We start from the raw sequence: 23,027 nt of genomic DNA, 5'->3' as shown, positions 1-23,027 counted from the left end.
CCATCTGGGAAGGGAGGAGCGCCTCTGCCCGGCCGCCACACCGTCTGGGAAGTGAGGAGCGCCTCTGCCCGGCCGCCACACCGTCTGGGAAGTGAGGAGCGCCTCTGCCCGGCCGCCCCCTCTGGGAAGTGAGGAGTGCCTCTGCTCGGCCGCCCCGTCTGGGAGATGAGGAGCGCCTCTGCCTGGCCGCCCCGTCTGGGAGGTGAGGAGCGCCTCTGCCCGGCTGCCACCCGGTCTGGGAGGAAGTGAGGAGCACCTCTGCCCGGCCGCCCCCTCTGGGAAGTGACGAGCACCTCTGCCTGGCTGCCACCCTGTCTGGGAGGAAGTGAGGAGCCTCTGCCTGGCTGCCCCATCTGGGAAGGGAGGAGCGCCTCTGCCCAGCCGCCACACCGTCTGGGAAGTGAGGAGCGCCTCTGCCCGGCCGCCACACCGTCTGGGAAGTGAGGAGCGCCTCTGCCCGGCCGCCCCCTCTGGGAAGTGAGGAGTGCCTCTGCTCGGCCGCCTCGTCTGGGAAGTGAGGAGCGCCTCTGCCCGGCCGCCCCGTCTGGGAGGTGAGGAGCGCCTCTGCCCGGCTGCCACCCGGTCTGGGAGGAAGTGAGGAGCGCCTCTGCCCGGGCGGCCCCGTCTGGGAAGCGAGGAGCGCCTCTGCCCGGGCGGCCCCGTCTGGCAAGCGAGGAGCGCCTCTGCCCGGGCGGCCCCGTCTGGGAAGCGAGGAGCGCCTCTGCCCGGGCAGCCCCGTCGGGGAAGTGAGGAGCGCCTCTGCCCAGCCGCCCCGTCTGGGAGGAGAGGAGCGCCTCTGCCCGGGCGGCCCCGTCTGGGAAGCGAGGAGCGCCTCTGCCCGGCCGCCCTGTCTGGGAGGTGAGGAGCGCCTCTGCCCGGCTGCCCTGTCTGGGAGGTGTACCCAACAGCTCCGAAGAGACAGCGACCATTGGGTGCGGGCCATGAGGACGATGGCGGTTTTGTTGAAGAGAAGGGGAGGAAGTGTGGGGAAAGGAAGGAGAGATCAGATTGTTGCTGTGTTTGTGTAGAAAGGGGTGGGCATAGGAGACTCCATTTTGTTCTGACTAGGAGAATTTCTTCTACCTTGGGATGCTGTTGATCTATGGCCTTTCCCCCAGCCCCGTGTTCTCTGAAACATATGCTGTGTCAACTCAGGGTTAAATGGATTAAGGGCGGTGCAAGATGTGCTTTGTTAAACAGATGCTTGAAGGCAGCATGCTCTTTAAGAGTCATCACCACTCCCTAATCTCAAGTACCCAGGGACACAAACACTGCAGAAGGCCGCAGGGACCTCTGCCTAGGAAAACCAGAGACCTTTGTTCATGTGTTTATCTCCTGACCTTCTCTCCACTATTATCCTATGACCCTCCCATATCCCCCTCTCCAAGAAACACCCAAGAATGATCAACAAATACTTCATGAATTAAAAAAAATAATAAAAAAAGAAAAAAAATTAATTTGAGATGGATTAAAGACTTAAACGTTAGACCTAAAACCATAAAAACCCTAGAAGAAAACCTAGGCAATACCATTCAGGACACAGGCATGGGCAAGGACTTAATGTCAAAAACACCAAAAGCAATGGCAACAAAAGCCAAAATTGACAAATGGGACCTAACTAAACTAAAGAGCTTCTGCACAGCAAAAGAAACTACCATCAGAGGAAGGCAACCTACAGAATGGGAGAAAATTTTTGCTATCTACCCATCTGACAAAGGGCTAATATCCAGAATCTACAATGAACTCAAATTTACAAGAAAAAAACAAACAACCCCATCAACAAGTGGGGGAAAGATATGAACAGACACGTCTCAAAAAAAGACATTTATGCAGCCAAAAGACACATGAAAAAATGCTCACCATCACTGGCCATCAGAGAAATGCAAATCAAAACCACAATGAGATACCATCTCACGCTAGTTAGAATGGCGATCATTAAAAAGTCAGGAAACAACAAGTGCTGGAGAGGATGTGGAGAAATAGGAACACTTTTACACTGTTGGTGGGAATGTAAACTAGTTCAACCATTGTGGAAGACAGTGTAGTGATTCCTCAAGGATCTAGAACTAGAAATACCACGTGACCCAGCCATCCCATTACTGGGTATATACCCAAAGGATTATAAATCATGCTGCTATAAAGACACATGCACATGTATGTTTACTGCAGCACTATTCACAATAGCAAAGACTTGGAATCAACCCAAATGTCCATCTATGATAGACTGGATTAAGAAAATGTGGCACATAATACAGCATGGAATACTATGCAGCCATAAAAAAGGATGAGTCCATATCCTTTGTAGGGACATGGATGAAGCAGGAAACCATCATTCTCAGCAAACTATCGCAAGGACAAAAAACCAAACACCGCATGTTCTCACTCATAGGTGGGAATTGAACAATGAGAACACTTGGACACAGGAAGGGGAACATCACACACCGGGGCCTGTTGTGGGGTGGGGGTAGTGGGGAGGGATAGCATTAGGAGATATACCTAATGTAAATGATGAGTTAAGGGGTGCAGCACACCAACATGGCACATGTATACATATGTAACAAACCTGCACGTGTGTACATGTATCCTAGAACTTAAAGTATAATAATAATTTTAAAAAAAGGAAAGAAAATAACATTTATCTTCAATCAAGTTAGAGTTTTTCCATAATGGAACTGGAAGAAGCATTATAGAACACTTCTAGTTCAACCCCATCTTTTAACAGAAGAGAAAGCTGACTTCTCCAAATTAATCAAAGGTTAAAATACTTTCTTCAATGCATTTCCATAAAACGCTAATGAGTATGTCAGTTTGTAGAACTAAACATTTTCCCCTTGATAAACAAATCATTCCTTCTAAGTTAATAGATAGTAAGTTCAAATACACCCTGCTAGCCTAAAGTAAGCTATTAGTTTACAATAGAACTCCCCAAACGGATGTTACAGGTTATGTAACATTTGCTTTAAAAAAAATTCATGGTGAAGTACTGAAAACAGCAGGATAAAATATTTCACACACATTTCTTAACTGTTTCAACTTCTCACAGCCTTTACTTTGCTGATGTGTGCTGTACAAGTCTCTGAAAGAGGGGAATGTAATATGAAGCATGGTTCAATTTTACTTGCTAGAGGAACTGCTTTTTGCAAATCTTCTCAAGAAACTAGTATCCCACAGAACATATTTTGAAAAACCTGGAAGGTTCACTTTTAGTGAAGAGATAGCACAGGAAGCCAAGTGCATGGCTCCCCTTTTAACTCATGCTAACAGAGGCCAAGATCAATGCCAGTTACTTGACTTAACTGCGATAACAGTCACCTCAATCTTGTTTTATCTTATGCTAATGCCTCCTCACAACAGGCTGGACAGTGGAAAATCGGAGGCTGAAATAAACCTTACACATGACAAAAGTACAACAAAGTAGTTCTCTTAGTTTAAAATAAATTTTCTCATTCCCCAGTAAAAAAAAAAAAAAAAAAAAAAAAAAAAAAAGAAGTTCCTAGGGATCACTGCCTTACAATGAATGATGCTAAAATTACTGAAACCAAATCTGCCTCATGTACTATCTGGGATTCATAGAACCCCCCTTTGCTCCATAATTTCTGAAACATTAAAAAACTAGAAATAAGAAATATTTCTGAAGGTGCTTTCAGAAAAAAACATTGCCATGAGCTAAGTCTACTCTATAATGTCAAGTCATATTTCATATATGTACATATATATCCAATCCACATATATTCGATTTACATTTTTGAAAATAACACATATGTTCAATCAAATTAACAAGAGTAATACAAGAAATTTTCTAACATTTACACACTAAGCACATCACATTTTTCTAATGATCGCTTTGATAGAGCAACTTAGAATCTATGGTTTCAAAACACCAAGAGGATTATGTAAGAGAAAACCACAACATAATACAACATTTTCAATGTGAAAATCATTGGTGCTTTTAACTAGAAATTACCCAGTGAATGCATTGTGAATTGCTTTGTGACCTTGGTTATCTATTTATTCTTTCTGATCATTGGTTAGATTGTCTAAGAAATATGAGTATTACCAATTTTATAAACTTGCTCTGAAAATTAGATGAGAAAAAATAATCCTCCTCCATATACTGAACGCTTAAAAAATTATAGGTATTGTGTCCAGACTTTTACATACTTACCATATAGAAGCCTCATAGAAACCCTGTCTTTCCAATTACAAGCATTTTGCTATGGTTTTTACACACTTACCTTATGGAAATCTCAAAACAATCACGTCTTTTATAGATGAGAAAACTGAGGTTTGGATGCTTCTGGGGGAATCTTGGGCCAGCAACGGACAGAAGAGCTCCTGAATTTAAGCAGTATCTGTCACCTCCCTACCTTTTGGTGTCTTCTGGTGGCCAGTGTGCTGCTGTCAGGTCCCTCGCTGGCTCCCAGATTTGATTGGGCAGGCTCCAAAGCAGTGGAGTTCAGCACTACTGCCACCTCCACCTCGTGGATCCCAGAGCTGCAGGATGGCTTCACCCACCACACCCTGAGCTGGCCCCACTTGTGGCTGGCATTGGGGGACAGCACATTCCAGGCACCGCTGCTACTGTATATCCTGGCCTGCACCTTCACTGTCTGCACACTCTTAGATGTAAGAGGCACAGGCTGCCTCTGCAGAACTCTTGTGTCGGCCCTCACTGGGGTAGCTTTGGTGCACATGCGACAGGTCAGTGTGGTCCCCATGGGGCACCCTGCTCTTCTCCAGCAGCTTGGGCCTTCGTTTGCCCCCAAGTCCGCAGGGCTCAACACTTATCACCTCTTCCTTCCAAAAGCATGGCTGGCATGGGCAGCCCTGGGCCATGGGGTGGCACTGCACTAGCATCCCACACCCTGCATAACCCCTGTACTCTGAGCTGACTTGTCTGCCAAAAAAAAAAAAACCTGCCAACCTGTCCAGTTTATTTTAGAAGGTCCTAGATGCAATAAGCCTGAGAGCTGTGACTGGGGGAGGAGAGGGAAAAATGGATTCCTCCTTCTTCCACCACTGCCGAACAACTGAAGACCACCAACTGAAGAGAAACAATTGAGGACCACCAATTGAAGAGCACCAACTGAGGGTACCAACTGGGGGTGCTAACCGAAGGCAACCAATGAGGGCACCCACTGAAGGCCACCAAGTGAAGGCCAGTTGTCCTGTCAACCAGACCGCATCCTGGTTCAGAGGAAACAATCAGGTCCAGAATCCCCTGCATGCATCCCCACAAACCTGGAACTTGAGAGCACAGGCACATGGCTCACGAGGCCCCGTCCTGCCAGCGGGGCCACCCCACCTTTCATTCATTGCTGGCTGTTAGGACCTTTCAGGTTTCCCACTGAGAAGAAGTTCCTAGGGATCATCACCTTACAATGCATGATGCTAAAATTGCTGAAACCAAATCTGCCTCACACAGTGTCTGGGATTCATAGAATCCCCTTTCCCCCATAACCTCTGAAACATTAACAAACTAGAAATAAGAGTGATTTCTGCAGGTGCTTTCAGAAAAAAACATTGCCATGAGCTAAGCCTACTCTATAATGTCAAGTTATATTTCATATATACTCGTATATGTCCAATCAATATATATTCCATTTACATTTTTGAAAATAACACACATGTTCAATCAAATTAACAAACTAACAGAAGAAATTTTCTAAAATTTACACACTAAGTACATCACATTTTTCTAATGATCACTTTGATAGAGCAACTTAGAATCTGTGGTTTCAAAAGACCAAGAGGATTATGTAAGTGAAAACCACCGCATAATAGAAAATTTTCAATGTGATCATCTTTGCTACTGTTAACTAGAAATTACCCAGTGAATGCATTGTGAACCGCTTTGTGACTTTGGTGATCTATTTATTTTTTTCTTATCATTGGTTAGATTGTCTAAGAAATATGAGTATCACCAATTTTACAAACTTGCTCTGAAAATTATATGAAAATAAATAATCCTCCTTCTCCATACATTGAACACTTAAAAAATTATAGATATTGTGTCCAGATTTTTACACACTTACCTTATAGAAGCCTCATAGAAGCCCTCTCTTTTAAGTTACAAGCATTTTGCTATGGTTTTTACACACTTACCTTATGGAAGCCTCATAACAATCATATCGTTTATAGATGAGAAAACTGAGGCTTCGGATGCCTCTGGGGGAAACTTGGGCCAACAACGGCCAGAGGAGCTCCTGAACTTAAGCAGTATCAGTTACCGCCCTACCTTCTGGGGTCTCCTGGTATCCAGTGTGCTGCTGTCAAGTCCCTCGCTGGCTCCCAAATTTGACTGGGCAGGTTCCATAACAGTGGAGTCTGGCGCTAGGGCCACCACCACCTCATGGATCTCAGAGCTTCAGGATGGCTTCACCCACTGCGCCCTGAGCTGGCCCCATTTGCAGCTGGCACTGGGGGACAGCGTGTTTCGGGTGCCTCTGCTCCTCTATATCTCAGCCTGCGTCTTCGCTGTCTGCACCTTCATAGATGTCAGAGCCACAGGCTAGTTCTGCAGAACCCTTGTGCTGGCCCTGACTGGGGCTGGCTTTGGTGCACATGCGACAGGTCAGTGTGGTCCCCATGGGACACCCCTGCTCTTCTTGGGCAGCTTGGGCCTTCGCTTGCCCCCAAGTCTGCAGAGCTGAACACCTATTGCCTCTTCCTGGCAAAAGCGTGGCTGGCACGGGCAGCCCTGGGCCATGGGGCGGCACTGCGCTAGCAGCCCACATCCGGCATAACCCCCGTACCCTGAGCTGACTTGTCTGCTAAGAAAAACCTGCCAACATCTCTGGTTGATTTTAGGAGGGCCTGGAGGCAACAAGCCTGAGAGCTGTGACTGGGGGAGGAGAGAGTACAAACGGATTCATCCTCCTTCCAACACTGCCCAACAACTGAAGACCACCAACTGAAGAGAAACAACTGAGGGTACCAACTGAGGGCACTAACTGAAGGCAACCAATGTGGGCATCCACTGAAGGCCACCAAGTGAAGGCCAGGTGCCCTGCCAACCAGACCACATCCTGGTTAGAGGAAACAATCAGGTCCAGAATCCCCTGCATGTATCCCCACAAACTTGGAACTTGAGAGCACAGACACGTGGCTCACAATGCCCCGCCCTGCTAGTGGCCCCACCCCACCTTTCATTCATTGCTGGCTGCTAGGACCTTTCAGGTTTCTCACTGTGAAGAAGTTCCTAGGGATCATCACCTTACAATGAATGATGCTAAAATTATTGAAACCAAATCTGCCTCATGCAGTGTCTGAGATTCATAGAACCGCCATTTCTCCATAATCTCTGAAACATTAACAAACTAGAAATAAGAGCGATTTCTGCAGGTGCTTTCAGAAAAAACATTGCCATGAGCTAAGCCTACTCTCTAATTCAAGTTATATTTCATATGTACACATATATATCGAATCCACGTATGTTCCATTTACATTTTTGAAAATGGCACACATGTTCAATCAAATTAACAAGACTAACAGGAGAAATTTTCTAACATTTACACACTACACATTTTTCTAATGATCACTTTGATAGAGCAGCTTAGAATCTATGGTTTCAACAAAGCAAGAAGCTTAGGTGACAGAAAACCGCCACAAAATACAAGATTTTCAATATGATCATCATTGCTACTGTTAACTAGAAATTACCCAGTAAATGTATTGTGAACTGTTTTGTGACTATGGTGATTTATTTAGTCTGTCTGATCATTGGTTTGATTGTCTAAAAAATAAGAGTATCCCCAATTTTATAAACTTGGTCTAAAATTTATGGTCTAAAAAGGAGAGAAAGATAATCCTCCTTATCCACATATTGAACACTTAGAAAATAGTAGACATTTTGTCCAGACTTTTACACACTTACCTTATAGAAGCCTCATAACAACCCTCTCCTTTAAATTACAAGGATTTTGCCATGGTTTTTACACACTAACCTTATGAAAGCCTTACAACAATCACATCTTCTATAGATGAGCAAACTGAGGCTCAGATGAGTTAAAAACACATTCAGCATCACATCATAAACAGTGATGGAAGAGGTATTAAAATCCACTTTTCTCTGATGCCAAAAATGGTGCAATTTAAGGAAGACCAAATTATACCAAGAACATGGAGAGATCAGAACATGTGGATTCTCTTTTCTACCCCCTCCTGTGTGAATTTCAACGGCTTGCACTGCCTCAGAACAATCCTAAACTCCCTCCCAGGTTGCCTTGCAATGGTTGCCTTTTCCTTGAGGATGATGAGGAAACTACATATTTGGACCACAAGCATCACCTTTCAACAGGTGTGTTCATCAATAAATGAAATTTGCTAGGTCTTATGTTACTAAGTGTGAATTGTCCAGCTTCTCTGCAATAAATAAAGGGGCTATTCCATGTAAAAAATCACAGCATCCACTGAATTTTTGCAGAAAGCTTTGGAACTATGCTGCAGGAGCATCTTACTGAGAGTTGTGCAGGAAGACCAGCCAAAACACACAAAGCAGGAGCACCTCCCAAGGCCAGGTGTGGTGGTTCTCGCTTGTCATCCCAACAAAGTGGGAGGCCAACATGGGTGAATCACTTGAGGCCAGGGGTTTGAGACCAGCCTGGGCAACACAGTGAGACCCTGTCTCTACAAGAAATCATTTTTTATTATTAGAATCAAGAAGAGTACCTCTAACCCTCAGCCATTACTTTAGGAGAGAGAGCTCTGCTCTACAACGAAAAATATGAAATTGGGGGTCCCAATATGGCTACTTAAGTTTAAATACAAGAGCTCTCGCATATTTCCTCTACCGTAATGAAATCTGTAGCATACATTTTGTAATCTGAAATCTTAGTTTTGACCAGCCTAAGAAAAGAAGAAGAGGGCCCAGAAGTGGGCATTTGGACAGGGCAAGGGAAAGTAACTGGCTGGATGCAACAGGGAAAGAAGAAGGGGTGGGGAGTGGAATCAGAGCAAGTCCTCCTGCTTGGGGCCTGGGCCTAGGAAAGCAAACTAGGGGCAGGAGGGAGGAGCCCTAGGCTGTGGGTGCCTCTGGGGGGAACCATGGGTGAGCAACTGCCAAAGGAGCTCCTAAGGCAGTCTCCCTTAGGAGACTCCTAAGGGAGTCTCCCTACCTTTTGGCGTCTTCTGGTCGTCATGACTCCTGAATCAGACTGGGCAGGCTCCAAATCAGTGGAGTCTGGCGCTACTCCCACCGCCACCTCGTGGATCTCAGAGCTGCAGGAAGGCTCCAAAAATCGCATCCTGAGCTGGCCCCGCTTGGGGCTGGCATTAAGGGACAGCTTGTTCCGGGTGCCCCTGCTCCTCTGTGCTGGGGCCTGCGCCTTTCCTGGCTGCCCACTCATAGATGTCAGAGCCGCAAGACGGCTCCGCAGAAGCCCTGTGGGGGCCCTGCCTGGGGCTGGCTTTGGTGCACATGCGACAAGTCAGTGTGGTCCCCATGGGGCACCTCTGCTCTTCTCGGAAAGCTTGGGCCTTCGCTTGCCCCCACGCCTGCAGAGCTGAGCACCCGCCACCTCTCCCCAGGAAAGGCAACCAAATGCCACCAACTGAAGGCACCCACTGAAGGCACTAACTGAAGGCCGGTTGCCCTGCCAACCAGATCGCGTCCTGCTTAGGAGGAACCAATCAGGCCTTGAGTTCCCCTCATGCGCAGCCCTTCCATTTGTGATGTGGGAGTCCAGGCACTGGCTCACAAGGCCCTGCCCCACAGCGGCCCCGCCCCACCTTTCATTTATTAGTAGCTGGTAGCAACTTTCAGGTTTCCTCACTGTGAATTATGAATATGAATTATGCGGAAATTACTGTATACTAATGTGCCTCATACCGTATCTGACATTCAAACATCCCCTTTGCCCCGTCGCAACTCATTTTTTTTGGAAACTAGAAAAAATACAAATTTCGGCAGGTATTTTCAGAAGAAAACATTGCCATGAGCTAAGATTACTCTATGATGTCAAGTCTTATTTCATATATCAATACATATTCATATTCACAATCCAAAACGCACATATTCAATCAAATTAACAAGACTAACCGTGGAAATTTTCTAAAATTTATACACTGAGTACATCACATTTGTCTAATGAACACTTTGATAGAGCAACTTAGACTCTATGGTTTCCACAAATGAAGAGGCTCATGGAAGAGAAAACCGCCACATAATACAAGATTTTCAATGTGATCATCATTGCTACTTTTAAGTAGCAATTACCCAGTAAATACACTGTGAACTGCTTTGTGAGTGTGGTGATTTATTTAAACTTATTGGTCTTTTGATTACCTTAAAAATATGAATAATGCCAATTGTATAAACTTGTTCTAAAAATAAAAGGAGAGAAAACCCTCCTCCTTCATATATTGTACAATTACAAAATCAAAGGCATTGTGTCCAGATTTTTACACACTTACCTTATTGAAGCCTCATAACAACCCAGTCTTTTAAATTACAGGCATTATTCCCTGATTTTTGCACACTAGTATTATGCAAGCCTCATAAGAATCCCTACTTTTATAGATGAGCAAACTGAGGCTCAGAGGATTTAAAAACTCATTCACCATCACATTGTAATGAGAGACGGAACTGGGATACAAATCCAGTTCTCTCTGACCCCAAAGGTGGTGCACCTTCATGAAGACCATCTTATACCCCACACATGGAGGGACCAAAACATGTGGATTCCCTTTCTCTGCCTTCTTATGGGTGAATTTCAATGGCTTTCACGGCCTCAGGACAATCCTAAAATCCCTCCCTGGTTGCCTGTAGTGGCCATCACTTCTTCCTTTTCATGATTAGGAATCTGCATCTTTGGACCACAAGCATCTATAAACAGTTGTTTTGTTCAAGAAACAAAATTTTCTAGGCCTTAGGTTACTAACTGTGAATTGTCTAGCTTCTCTGCAATAAACAAAAGGGCTCTTCCATGTAAAAATATCACAGGATCCGCTGAATTTGTGCATAAAGGTTTGGAACCATACTGCAGTAGCATCTTACTAACAGCTGTGCAGGAAGATTAGCCAAAACACACAAAGCTAGAGCACCTCCAAAGGCCAGGCATGGTGGTTCTTGCTTATCATGCCAGCAAAGTGGGAGGCCAAGGTGGGTGGATCATTGAGGCCAGGAGTTTGAGACCAGCCTGGGCAACACAGTGAGATCCTGTCTCTACAAAAAATCCTTTTTTATTATTAGAATCAAGAAGAGTACCTCTGACCCTCTGACATTGCCTTAGGAGGGAGGGCTCTGGCCTAGAACTCAAGATATGAAGTTGTGAGTCCCAATGAGGCTACTTAAGTTTAAATACAAGAGCTGTCAGACATTTCCTCTACAGCAATGAAATCTGTGGCATAAATTTTGTGTTCTAAAAATGTAGTTTTCGGACAGCCTAGGAGAAGAAGAATGCCCAGAACTGGGCATTGGGGTAGGTAGGTAGGAGGAAAGAAACCGGCTGGACACAGCAGGGAAAAAAGAAGTGGTGGGGAGGCAAGGCAGAGCCAGTCCTCCTTCTTGAGGCCTGGGCTTAGGATAGCAAACTAGGGGCAGGAGGGAGGAGCCCCAGGCTTTGGATGCCTCTGGGGGAACTTTGGGCCAGCAGCAGCCAGAGGAGCTTCTAAACGTAGGTGGTATCTGAAGCCTCCTTACCTTTGGGCATCTTCTGGTCGCCAATGTGCTGCAGTCAGGACCCTTGCTGGCTCCCAAATTCAACTGGGCAGGCTCCAAAGCATTGGGGTCTGGGGCTACTGCCACCTCCACCTTGTGGATCTCAGAGCTGCAGGACGGCTTCACCCACCCCACCGTGAGCTGGCCCCGCTTGAGGCTGGCATTGGGGGCCTCTGCTCCTGTATATCGCGGCCTGTGCCTTCGCTGTCTGCATACTCATAGACGTCAGAGCCACAGGCTGGCTCTGCAGAACCCTTGTACTGGCCCTGATTGGGGCTGGCTTTGGTGCACATGCGACAGTTCAGTGTGGTCCCCATGGGGCACCCATGCTCTTCTCAGACAGCTTGGGCCTTCGCTTTCACCCAAGTCTGCAGAGCTCAACACCTATCGCCTCTTCCTGGCAAATGCATGTCTGGCATGGGCAGCCCTGGGCCATGGGGTAGCACTGCATTAGCAGCCTGTACCCTGTGTTGCCCCCATACTCTGAGCTGACTTGTCTGCTAAAAAAAAAACTACTAACCTGTCTGGTTTATTTTAGAAGGGACTGGATGCAACAAGCCTGAGAGCTGTGGCCTGGGGAAGAGAGAGCACAAACGGATTCATCCTCCTTCCACCACTGCTGAACAACTGAAGACCACGAACTGCAGACCACCAACTGAAGAGAAACAACTGAGGGTACCAAGTGAGGGCACTAACCGAAGGCAACCAATGAGGACACCCACTGAAGGCCACCAAGTGAAGGCCAGTTGCCCTGCCAACCAGAACGCATCCTGGTTAGAGGAAACAATCAGGCCCAGAATCCTTTGCATGTGTCCCCCCAACTTGGAATTCAGAGCTTAAGCACCAGGTTCACAAGGCCCCGCCCTGCCAGTGGACCCGCCCCTCCTTTCATCCATTGTTGGCTGCTGGGAGCTTTCAAGTTGCTCGCTGTGATGAAGTTCCTAGGGATCATCACGTTACAATGAATGATGCTAAAATTACTGAACCCAAATCTGCCTCATATATTCATAGTGCCCCTTTCCCCCATAACCTCTGAGATTTTTCAACCTGAAAAATGACAGAGTTCTGCAGTTGCTTGCAGAAAAACACATTGCCATGAGCGACGCCTACACTATAATGTCAAATCACATTTCATATATATATACACATATATATTCAATCCACATATACTCCCTTTACATATTTTAAAATAACACACATATTCAATCAAATTAACAAGAGTAATAGAGGACATTTTCTGAAATGTATACACTAAGTATATCACAGTTTTCTAGTGATCACTTTGATACAACAACTTAGAATCTATGGCTTCAACACACAAAGAGGCTTACGTAAGAGAAAAGCACCACGTAATACAAGATTTTAAATGTGATCATCATTGCTACTTTTAACTGGCAATTACCCAGGAAATGTATTGTGAACTGCTTTGTGACTATGGTGACTCATTTAATCTTTGTGATCCTTGATTTGATTTTCTCAAAAACATGAGTAACACCATTTTATAAACTTGCTCTAAAAATTAAATGAGAGAAAAATCATCCTCTGTATATTGAACACTAACAAAATTACAGGACTTGTGTCCAGATTTTTACACACTTGCCTTATCAAAGCCTCATAATAACCCTATCTTTTAAATTAAAGGCATTTTGTCCACCCAAATTTTTACTCATTTACCTTACAGAAGCCTCGTAAGAATCCCCTCTTTTATAGATAAGCAAAATGAGGCTCAGAGGAGTTAAAAACACATTCACCATCACATCCTAATGAGTGTTGGAACTTGGATTCAAATCCAGTTCTCTCTGATGCCAAAGGTGGTGCAACTTAATGAAGAACAAGTTATACCCGGTACATGGAGGGATCAGACATGTGGATTCCCTTTCTCTATCCTCTTATATGTGAATTTCAATGGCTTTCACAACCTCAGAACAATCCTAAACTCCCTCCCACTTTGCCTTGCCGTCATTCCCTTCTTCTTGGAAATGACTGGGAATCTGCATATTTAGACCACAAGCATCTCCTTAGAAAAAGGGTTGTTGATCAATAAATGAAATTTTTAGCCAGGGATGGTGGCTCATGCCTGTAATCCCACTACTTAGGGAAGCCAAGGTGAGTGGATCACGTGAGGTCAGGACTTCGAGATCAGCTTGACCAACACGGTGAATCTCCATCGCTCTTGAAAATGATAAAATTGGTCCAGCCTGATGGCGCATGCCTGTAATCCCAGCTACTCAGGAGGCTAAGGCAGGAGAATCGCTTGAACCCAGGAGACAGAGGTTACAGTGACCTAAATTACAGGTATTGTGTCCAGATTTTTACACATTTACCTTATAAAAGCCTCATAGAAACCCTCTCTTTTACATTACAAACATTTTGCCATGGTTTATGCACTTACCTTATGGAAACCGCATAACAATCACATCTTTTATAGACGAGAAAACTGAGGCTTTGGATGCCTCTTGGGGAACCTTAGGCCATCAGCAGCCAGAGGAGCTCCTGAACTTAAGTGGTATCCATTGCCTCCCTACCTTTTGGCGTCTTCTGGTGTCCAATGTGCTGCTGTCAGGACCCTTGCTGGCTCCCAAATTCAATCGGGCAGCCTCGAAAGCAGTGGAGTCCTGCGCTACAGACACCTCCACCTCGTGGATCTCAGAGCTGCAGGACAGCTTCAGCCACCACACCCTGAGCTCGCCCGGCTTGTGGCTGTCATTGGGGGACAGCATGTTCCGGGTGCCTCTGCTCCTGTATATCGCGTCCTGCATCTTCGCTGTCTATACACTGGGAGATGTCAGAGCCACAGGCTGGCTCTGCAGAACCCTTGTGCCAGCGCTGATTCAGGCTGGCTTTGGTGCACATGCGACAGTTCAGTGTGGACCCCATGGGGCACCCCTGCTCTTCTCGAGCAGATTGGGCCTTCACTTGCCCCCAAGTCTGCAGAGCTGAATACTTTTCGCCTCCTCCTGGCAAAAGCATTGCTGGCATGGGCAGCCCTGGGCCATGGGGCAGCACTGCACTAGCAGCCCTCACCCTGTGTCACCCCTGTACCATGAGCTGAATTGTCTGCTAAAAAAAACCTTGCCAACCTCTCTGGCTTATTTTAGAAGGGCCTGGAGGCAACAAGCCTGAGAGCTGTGACTGGGACAGAGATAGCACAGATTCATCCTCCCTCCACAACTGCCCAACAACTGAAGACCACCAACTGAGGACCACCAATGGAAGAGCACCAACTGAGGGTACCAACTGAGGGGACTAACCAAAGGTAACCAATGAGGGCACCCACTGAAGGCCACCGAGTGAAGGCCAGTTATCATGCCAACCAGACCACATCCTGATTCAGGGGAAACAATCAGGTCCAGAATCCCCTGCATGCATCCCCACAAACTTGGAACTCGAGAGCACAGGCACATGGCTCATAAGACCCGCCCTGCCAGCAGCCCCACCCTGCCTTTCATTCATTGCTGGCTGCTAGGACCTTTCAGGTTTCTCACTGTGAAGAAGTTCCTAGGGATCATCACCTTACAATGAATGATGCTAAAATTACTGAAACAAAATCTACCTCACACAGTGTCTGAGATTCATAGAAACCCCTTTTCCCCCATAATCTCTGAAACATTGAGAAATTAGAAATAAGAGTGATTTCTGCAGGTGCTTTCGGAAAAAAACATTGCCATGAGCTAAGCCTACTCTATAATGCCAAGTCATATTTCTTATATACACATATATCCCCAATCCACATATGTTCCATTTACATTTTTGAAAATAACACACATGTTCAATGAAATTAACAAGACTAACAGAAGAAATTTTCTAAAATGTACCCATGAAGTACATCACATTTTCCTAATGATCACTTTGATGGGGCAACTTAGAATCTGTGGTTTCATAACACCAAGAGGATTATGTAAGAGAAAACTACCAGATAATACACAATTTTCAATGTGATCCTCATTGCTACTTTTAACTAGAAATTACCCAGTGAATGCATTGTGAACCGCTTTGTGACTTTGGTGATCTATTTATTTTTTCTGATCATTGGTTTGATTGTCAAAGATACATGAGTATCACCAGTCTTACAAACTCATTCTAAAAATTAGATGAAAAAAATAATCCTCCTTCTCCATACACTGAACACTTAAAAAATTATAGGTATTGTGTCCAGATCTTTACACACTTACCTTATAGAAGCCTCATAGAAACCCTCTCTTTTAAGTTACAAGCATCTTGCCATGGTTTTTAGGCACTTACCTTATGGAAGCTTCATAACAATCACATCTTTTATAGATGAGAAAACTGAGGCTTTGGATGTCTCTGGGGGAAACTTGAGCCAGCAACGGCCAGAGGATCTTCCGAACTTCAGCAGTATCCATTGCCTCCCTATCTTTGGGCATCTTCTGGTTGCCAGTGTACTGTGGTCAGGTCCCTCGCTGGCTCCCAAATTCGACTGGGCAGGCTCCAAAGCAGTGGAGTCCAGCGCTACTGCCACCTGCGCCTCATGGATCCCAGAACTGCAGGACGGCTTCACCCACTGCACCCTGAGCTAGCCCCACTTGCAGCTGGTATTGGGGGACAGCATGTTCAGGGTGCCTCTTGTCTTGTATATCACAGCATGTGCCTTTGCTATCTGCACACTCATTGATGTGAGAGCTACAGGCTGGCTCTGCAGAACCCTTGTGCTGGCCCTGATTGGGGCTGCCTTTGGTGCACATGTGACAGTTTAGTGTGGTCCACGTGGGGCACTCCTGCTCTTCTCAGGCAGCTGGGCCTTCACTTGCCACCTATCACCTCTTCCTAGCAAAGGCATGGCTGCCAGAGGCAGCCCTGAGCCATGGGGCAGCAATGCGCTAGTAGCTGACACCCCACATCACCCCCGTACCCTTAGCTGACATGTCTGCTAAGAAAACCCTGCCAATCTGTCTGGTTTATTTTGAAAGGGCCTGGATACAACAAGACTGAGAGCTGTGAATCGGGAAGGAGAGAGCACAAACGGATTCATCTTCCTTCCACCACTGCCTAACAACTGAAGACCACCAACTGAAGACCACCAACTGAAGAGAAACAACTGAGGACCACCAACTGAAGAGAAACAACTGAAGAGCACCAAGTGAGGGTACCAACTGAAGGCATCCAATGAGGGCACCCACTGAAGGCCACCAAGAGAACTCCAGTTGCCCTGCCAACCAGACCGCATCCTGGTTCAGAGGAAACAATCAGGTTCAGAATACCCTGCATGCATCCCCACAAACTTGGAATTTGAGAGCACAAGCACCTGGCTCACAAGGCCCCGTCCTTTCAGAGGCCCTGCCCCACCTTTCATTCATTGCTGCCTGCTAGAACCTTTCAAGTTTCTCACTGTGAAGAAGTTCCTAGGGATCATCACATTACAATGAATTATGCTAAAATTACTGAAACCAAATCTGTCTCACACAGTGTCTGGGATTCATAGAATCGCCTTTCCCCCATAATCTCTGAAACATTAACAAACTAAAAGTAAGAGAGATTTCTGCAGATGCTTTCAGAAAAAAACATTGCCATGAGCTAAGCCTACTCCGTAATGTCAAGTCATATTTCTTATATGCATATATATATCCAAACCACATATATTCGATTTAGATTTTTCAAAATAACACATATGTTCAATTGAACTAACAAGAGTAACACAAGAAATTTTCTAACATTTACACACTAAGTACATCACATTTTTCTAATGATTGCTTTAATAGAGCAACTTAGAATCTGTGGTTTCAAAACACCAAGAGGATTATGTAAGAGAAAACCACCACATAACACAAAATTTTCAATGTGAAAATCTTTGCTACTTTTAACTAGAAATTACCCAGTGAATGCATTGTGAATTGCTTTGTGACCTTGGTTATCTATTTATTCTTTCTGATCATTGGTTAGATTGTCTAAGAAATATGAGTATCACCAATTTTATAAAGTTGCTCTGAAAATTAGATGAGAAAAAATAATCCTCCTTCACCATATACTGAACACTTAAAAAATTTTAGGTATTGTGTCCAGATTTTTACACACTTACCTTATGGAAGCCTCATAGGAACCCTCTCTTTTACGTTACAAGCATTTTGCCATGGTTTTTACACACTTACCTTATGGAAACCTCAAAACAGTCACATCTTTTATAGATGAGAAAACTGAGGCTTTGGATGCCTCAGGGGGAACATTTGGCCAGCAACAATGAGAGGATCTTCTGAACTTAAACAGTATGTGTTTCCTCCCTACCTTTGGGCGTCTTCTGGTGGCCAACCTGCTGCTGTCAGGTCCCTCGCTGAATCCCAAATTCGACTGGGCAGGCTCCAAAGCAGTGGAGTCCAGTGCTACTGCCACCTCCACCTTTTGGATCCCAGAGGTGCAGAACGGCTTCACCCTCTGCACCCTGAGATAGCCCCACTTGTGGCTGGCATTGGGGGACAGCATGTTCAGGGCGCCTCTGCTCCAGTATATTGCAGTCTGCGCCTTCACCGTCTGCACACTCGTAGATGTCTGAGCCACAGCCTGTCTCTGGAGAACTCTTGTGCTGGCCCTGACTGGGGCAGGTTTTGGTGCACATGCAACAGTTCAGTGTGCTCCCCATGGGGCACCCTTGCTCTTCTTGGTCAGCGTGGGCCTTCACTTGCCCCTAAGTCTGCAGATCCAAAGACCTATCGCCTCTTCCTTCCAAAAGCATGGCTGGCATGTGCAGCCCCGGACCATGCGGTTGCATTGCACTAGCATCCCTCACCCCGTGTCACCCCTGTACCCTGAGCTGACTTGTCTGCTAAGAAAAACCTGCCAACCTGTCTGGCTTATTTTAGAAGGACCTGGATGCAACAAGCCTGAGAGCTGTGACTGGGGGAGGAGAAAGCACAGTTTCATCCTCTTTCCACCACTGCCCTACAACTGAAGACCACCAACTGAGGACCACCAACTGAAGAGAAACAACTGAGGGTACCAACTGAGGGCACTAAATGAAGGCAACCAATGAGGGCACCCACTGAAGGCCACCAAGTGAAGGCCAGTTGTCCTGCCACCCAGACCGCATCCTGGTTCAGAGGAAACAATCAGATTCAGAATACCCTGCATGCATCCCCACAAACATGGAACTTGAGAGCACAGGCACATGGTTCACAAGGCCCTGCCCTGAAGGGGCCCCACCCCACCTTTCATTCATTGCTGGCTGCTGGGAACTTTCAGGTTTCCCACTGAGAAGAAGTGCCTAGGGATCATCACCTTACAATGAATGATGCTAAAATTACTGAAACCAAATCTGTCTCACGCAGTGTCAGTGATTCATAGAATCCCTTTTCCCCCGTAATCTCTAAAACATTAACGAACTAAAAATAAGAGAGATTTCTGCAGGTGCTTTCAGAAAAAACCATCGCCATGAGATAGGCCTACTCTATAATGACAAGTCATATTTCACATATGCATATATATATATCCAATCCACGTATATCCGATTTACATTTTTGAGAATAACACATATGTTCAATCAAATTAACAAGAGTAACACAAAAAATTTTCTAACATTTACACACTAAGTACATCACATTTTTCTGATGATCACTTTGACAGAGCAACTTAGAATATATGGTTTCAAAACACCAAGAGAATTACGTAAGAGAAAACCACAACATAATACAACATTTTCAATGAGAAAATCATTGCTACCTTTAACTAGAAATTACCCAGTGAATGCATTGTGAATTGCTGTGTGACCTTGATTATCTATTTATTCTTTCTGAACATTGGTTGGATTGTCTAAGAAATATGAGTATCATCAATTTTATAAAGTTGCTCTGAAAATTAGATGAGAAAAAATAATCCTCCTTCCCCATATACTGAACATTTAAAAAATTATAGGTATTGCATCCAGATTTTTATACACTTACCATATAGAAGCCTCATAGAATGTTCTCTTTCAAATTACAAGCATTTTGCCATGGTTTTTACACACTTACCTTATGGAAATCTCAAAACAATCACATCTTTTATAGACGAGATAACTGAGTCTTTGGATGCCTTTGGGGGAAACTTGGGCCAGCAAAGGACAGAGGAGGTCCTGAATTTAAGCAGTATCTGTCACCTCCCTACCTTTGGGCGTCTTCTGGTGGCCAGTGTGCTGCTGTCAGGTCCCTCGTTGGCTCGCAAATTCGACTGGGCAGGCTCCATAGCAGTGGAGTCCGGCGCTACTGCCATCACCACCTCGTGGATCTCAGAGCTTCAGGACGGCTTCATCCACAGCACCCTGAGCTGGCCCCACTTGCAGCTGGCACTGGGGGACAGTGTGTTCAGGGCGTCTCTGCTCCTGTATATCGCAGCCTGTGCCTTCACTGTCTGCACACTTGTAGACGTCAGAGCCACAGGTTGGCTCTGCAGAACACTTGTGCCAGCCCTGACTGGGGCTGGCTTTGGTGCACATGTGACAGGTCTGTGTGGTCCCCGTGGGGCACCCCTGCTCTTCTCCTGCAGTTGGGCCTTCACTTGCTCCCAAGTCTGCAGACCTCAACACCTATCGCCTCTTCCTTCCAAAAGCATGGCTGGCACGGGCAGCCCTGGGCCATGGGGCGGCACTGAATTAGCAGCCCACATCCCGCACAACCCCCATACCCTGAGCTGACTTGTCTACTAAGAAAAACCTGCCAACCTGTCTGGTTTATTTTAGAAGGGTCTGGAGGCAACAAGCCTGAGAGCTGTGACTGGGGGAGGAGAGAGCACAAACGGATTCATCCTCCTTCCACCACTGCCCAACAACTGAAGACCACCAACTGAAGAGAAACAACTGAGGGTACCAACCGAGGGCACTAACCGAAGACAACCAATGAGGGCACCCACTGAAGGCCACCAAGTGAAGGTCAGTTGCCCTGCCAACCAGACCACATCCTGGTTCAGAGGAAACAATCAGGTCCAGAATCCCCTGCATGCATCCCCACAAACTTGGAACTTGAGAGCACAGGCACAGGGCTCACAAGGCTCCGCCCTTTCAGCGGCCCCCGCCCCCCCCCACCCCACCTTTCATTCATTGCTGGCTGCTAGGACCTTACAGGTTTCTCACTGTGAAGGAGTTCCGAGGGATCATTGCCTTACAATGAATGATGCTAAAATTACTGAAACCAAATCTACCTCACGCAGTGTCTGACATTCATAGAACCCTCTTTCCCCCATAATCTCTGAAACATTAACAAACTAGAAATAAAAGTGATTTCTGCAGGTGCTTTCAGAGAAAAGCATTGCCATGAGCTAAGCCTACTCTATAATGTCAAGTTATATTTTATATATATGCATATAAATCCAATCAATATATGTTCCATTTACATTTTTGAAAATAACACACATATTCAATCAAATTAACAAGACTAAGAGAAGAAATTTTCTAAAATTTACACATGAAGTACATCACATTTTTCTAATGATCACTTTGATAGAGCAACTTAGAATCTATGGTTTCAAAAGATCAAGAGGATTATGTAAGGGAAAACCACCACATAATAGAAAATTTTCAATGTGATCATCATTGCTCCTTTTAACTAGAAATTACCCAGTAAATGTATTGTGACCTGCTTTGTGACTATGGTGATTTATTTACTCTTTCTGATCATTGGTTTGATTGTCTGAGAAATACGAGTATCCCCAATTTTATAAACTTGGTCTAAAAACTGATGGTCTAAAAAATGACAGAGGCCGGGCACGGTGGCTCATGCCTGTAATCCCAGCACTTTCGGAGGCTGAGGCAGGCAGATGATGAAGTAAAGAGATTGAGACCATTCTGGCCAACATGGTGAAACACACCGTCTCTATTAAAAATATAAAAATTAGCTGGGTGTGGTGGTGGGCGCCTGTAGTCCCAGCTACTCGGAAGGCTGAGGGAGGAGAATCGCTTCAACCCAGGAGGCGGTGGTTGCAGTGAGCTGAGACCACGCCATTGCACTCCAGCCTGGGTGACAGATTCGAGATGCCGTCTCAAAAAAAAAAAAAAAAAAAAAAAAAAAGGACAAACATAATCCTCCTCCACATGTTGAACATTTACAAAGTGGTAGACATTGTGTCCAGTCTTTTACACACTTACCTTATAGAAGCCTCATAGCAACCCTGTCTTTTAAATTACAAAGATTTTGCCGTGGTTCCTACACACTTACCTTATCGAAGCCTTATAACAATCACATCTTCTATAGATGAGCAAACTGAGGCTCAGACAAGTTAAAAACACATTCACCGTCACATCATAAAGAGTGATAGAAATGGGATTCAAATCCAGTTTTCTCTGATGCCAAAAATGGTGCAAATCAAGGAGGACCAAGTTATACCCAAAACATGGAGGGATCAGAACATGTGGATTCTCTTTTCTGTCCCCTCCTGTGTGAATTTCAATGGCTTGCACTGCCTCAGAACAATCCTAAACTCCCTCCCAGGTTGCCTTGCAGTGGTTCCCTTTTCCTTGAGGATGATGAGGAATCTACATATTTAGACCACAAGCATCACCTTTTAACAGGTGTGGTGATCAAGAAATGAAATTTGCTAAGCCCAATGTTACTAAGTGTGAATTGTCCAGCTTCTCTGCAATAAATAAAGGGGCTATTCCATGTAAAAAATCATAATATCCACTGAATTTGTGCAGAAAGCTTTGGAACTATGCTGCAGGAGCGTCTTACTGACAGTTGTGCAGGAAAACCAGCCAAAATATACAAAGCAGGAACACCTTCAAAGGCCAGGTGGTGGTTCTTGCCTGTCATCCCAACAAAGTGGGAGGCCACTGTGGGTGAATCACTTGAGATCGGGGGTTTGAGACCAGCCTGGGCAACACAGTGAGACCCTGTCTCTACAAGAAATCATTTTTATTATTAGAATCAAGAAAAGTACCTCTAACCCTCAGCCATTACTTTAGGAGAGAGAGCTCTGCTCTAGCACTCAAGATATGAAATTGTGAGTCCCAGTGTGGCTACTTAAGCTTAAATACAAGAGCTGTCAGACATTTCCTCTACCGTAATGAAATCTGTAGCATCCATTTCGTATTTTGAAAACTTAGTTTTGACCAGCCTAAGAAAAGAAGAAGAGGGCCCAGAAGTGAGCATTTGGGCAGAGCAATGAAAAGTAACCGGCTGGACGCAACAGGGAAAGAAGAAGGGGTGGGGAGTGGAATCAGAGCAAGTCCTCCTGCTTGGGGCCTGGGCCTAGGAAAGTGAACTAGGGGCAGGAGGGAGGAGCCCTAGGCTGTGGATGCCTCTGGGGGAACCATGGGTGAGCAACTGCCAAAGGAGCTCCTAAGGCCAAGCGGTATCTGTAGTCTCCCCACCTTTTGGCGTCTTCGGGTCGCGAATGTGCTGCTAGTCAAGGCTCCTGAATCAGACTGGGCAGGCTCCAAATCAGTGGAGTCTGG

General features: G+C 45.6%; 1 protein-coding gene across 6 annotated transcripts in view; it reads right to left on the bottom strand.

Annotated features, from left to right (window-relative positions):
• LOC129048414 (amyloid beta A4 precursor protein-binding family B member 1-interacting protein-like) overlaps positions 1-23,027 on the bottom strand; it is a 46,452-nt gene that overhangs the window by 17,720 nt on the left and 5,705 nt on the right. Inside the window, exon 1 of one of the 6 annotated variants that reach the window (XM_054523142.1) lies at positions 11,642-12,497. The exons of 3 other annotated variants lie outside the window; for them this stretch is intronic. The gene's annotated coding sequence lies outside the window, so the exon portion shown is untranslated. Of the gene's footprint in view, positions 1-9,116; positions 9,595-11,641; positions 12,498-23,027 lie in introns of those variants that run through there. 2 more of the 6 variants (XM_054523145.1, XM_054523146.1) reach the window with 2 other exon arrangements.

Source organism: Pongo abelii, chromosome 8 (assembly GCF_028885655.2).
Source record: "Pongo abelii isolate AG06213 chromosome 8, NHGRI_mPonAbe1-v2.0_pri, whole genome shotgun sequence".
Lineage (NCBI taxonomy): Eukaryota > Metazoa > Chordata > Mammalia > Primates > Hominidae > Pongo > Pongo abelii.
The sequence above is the reverse complement of the archived record's forward strand: the minus strand, read 5'-3'. Positions and strand labels throughout refer to the sequence as shown.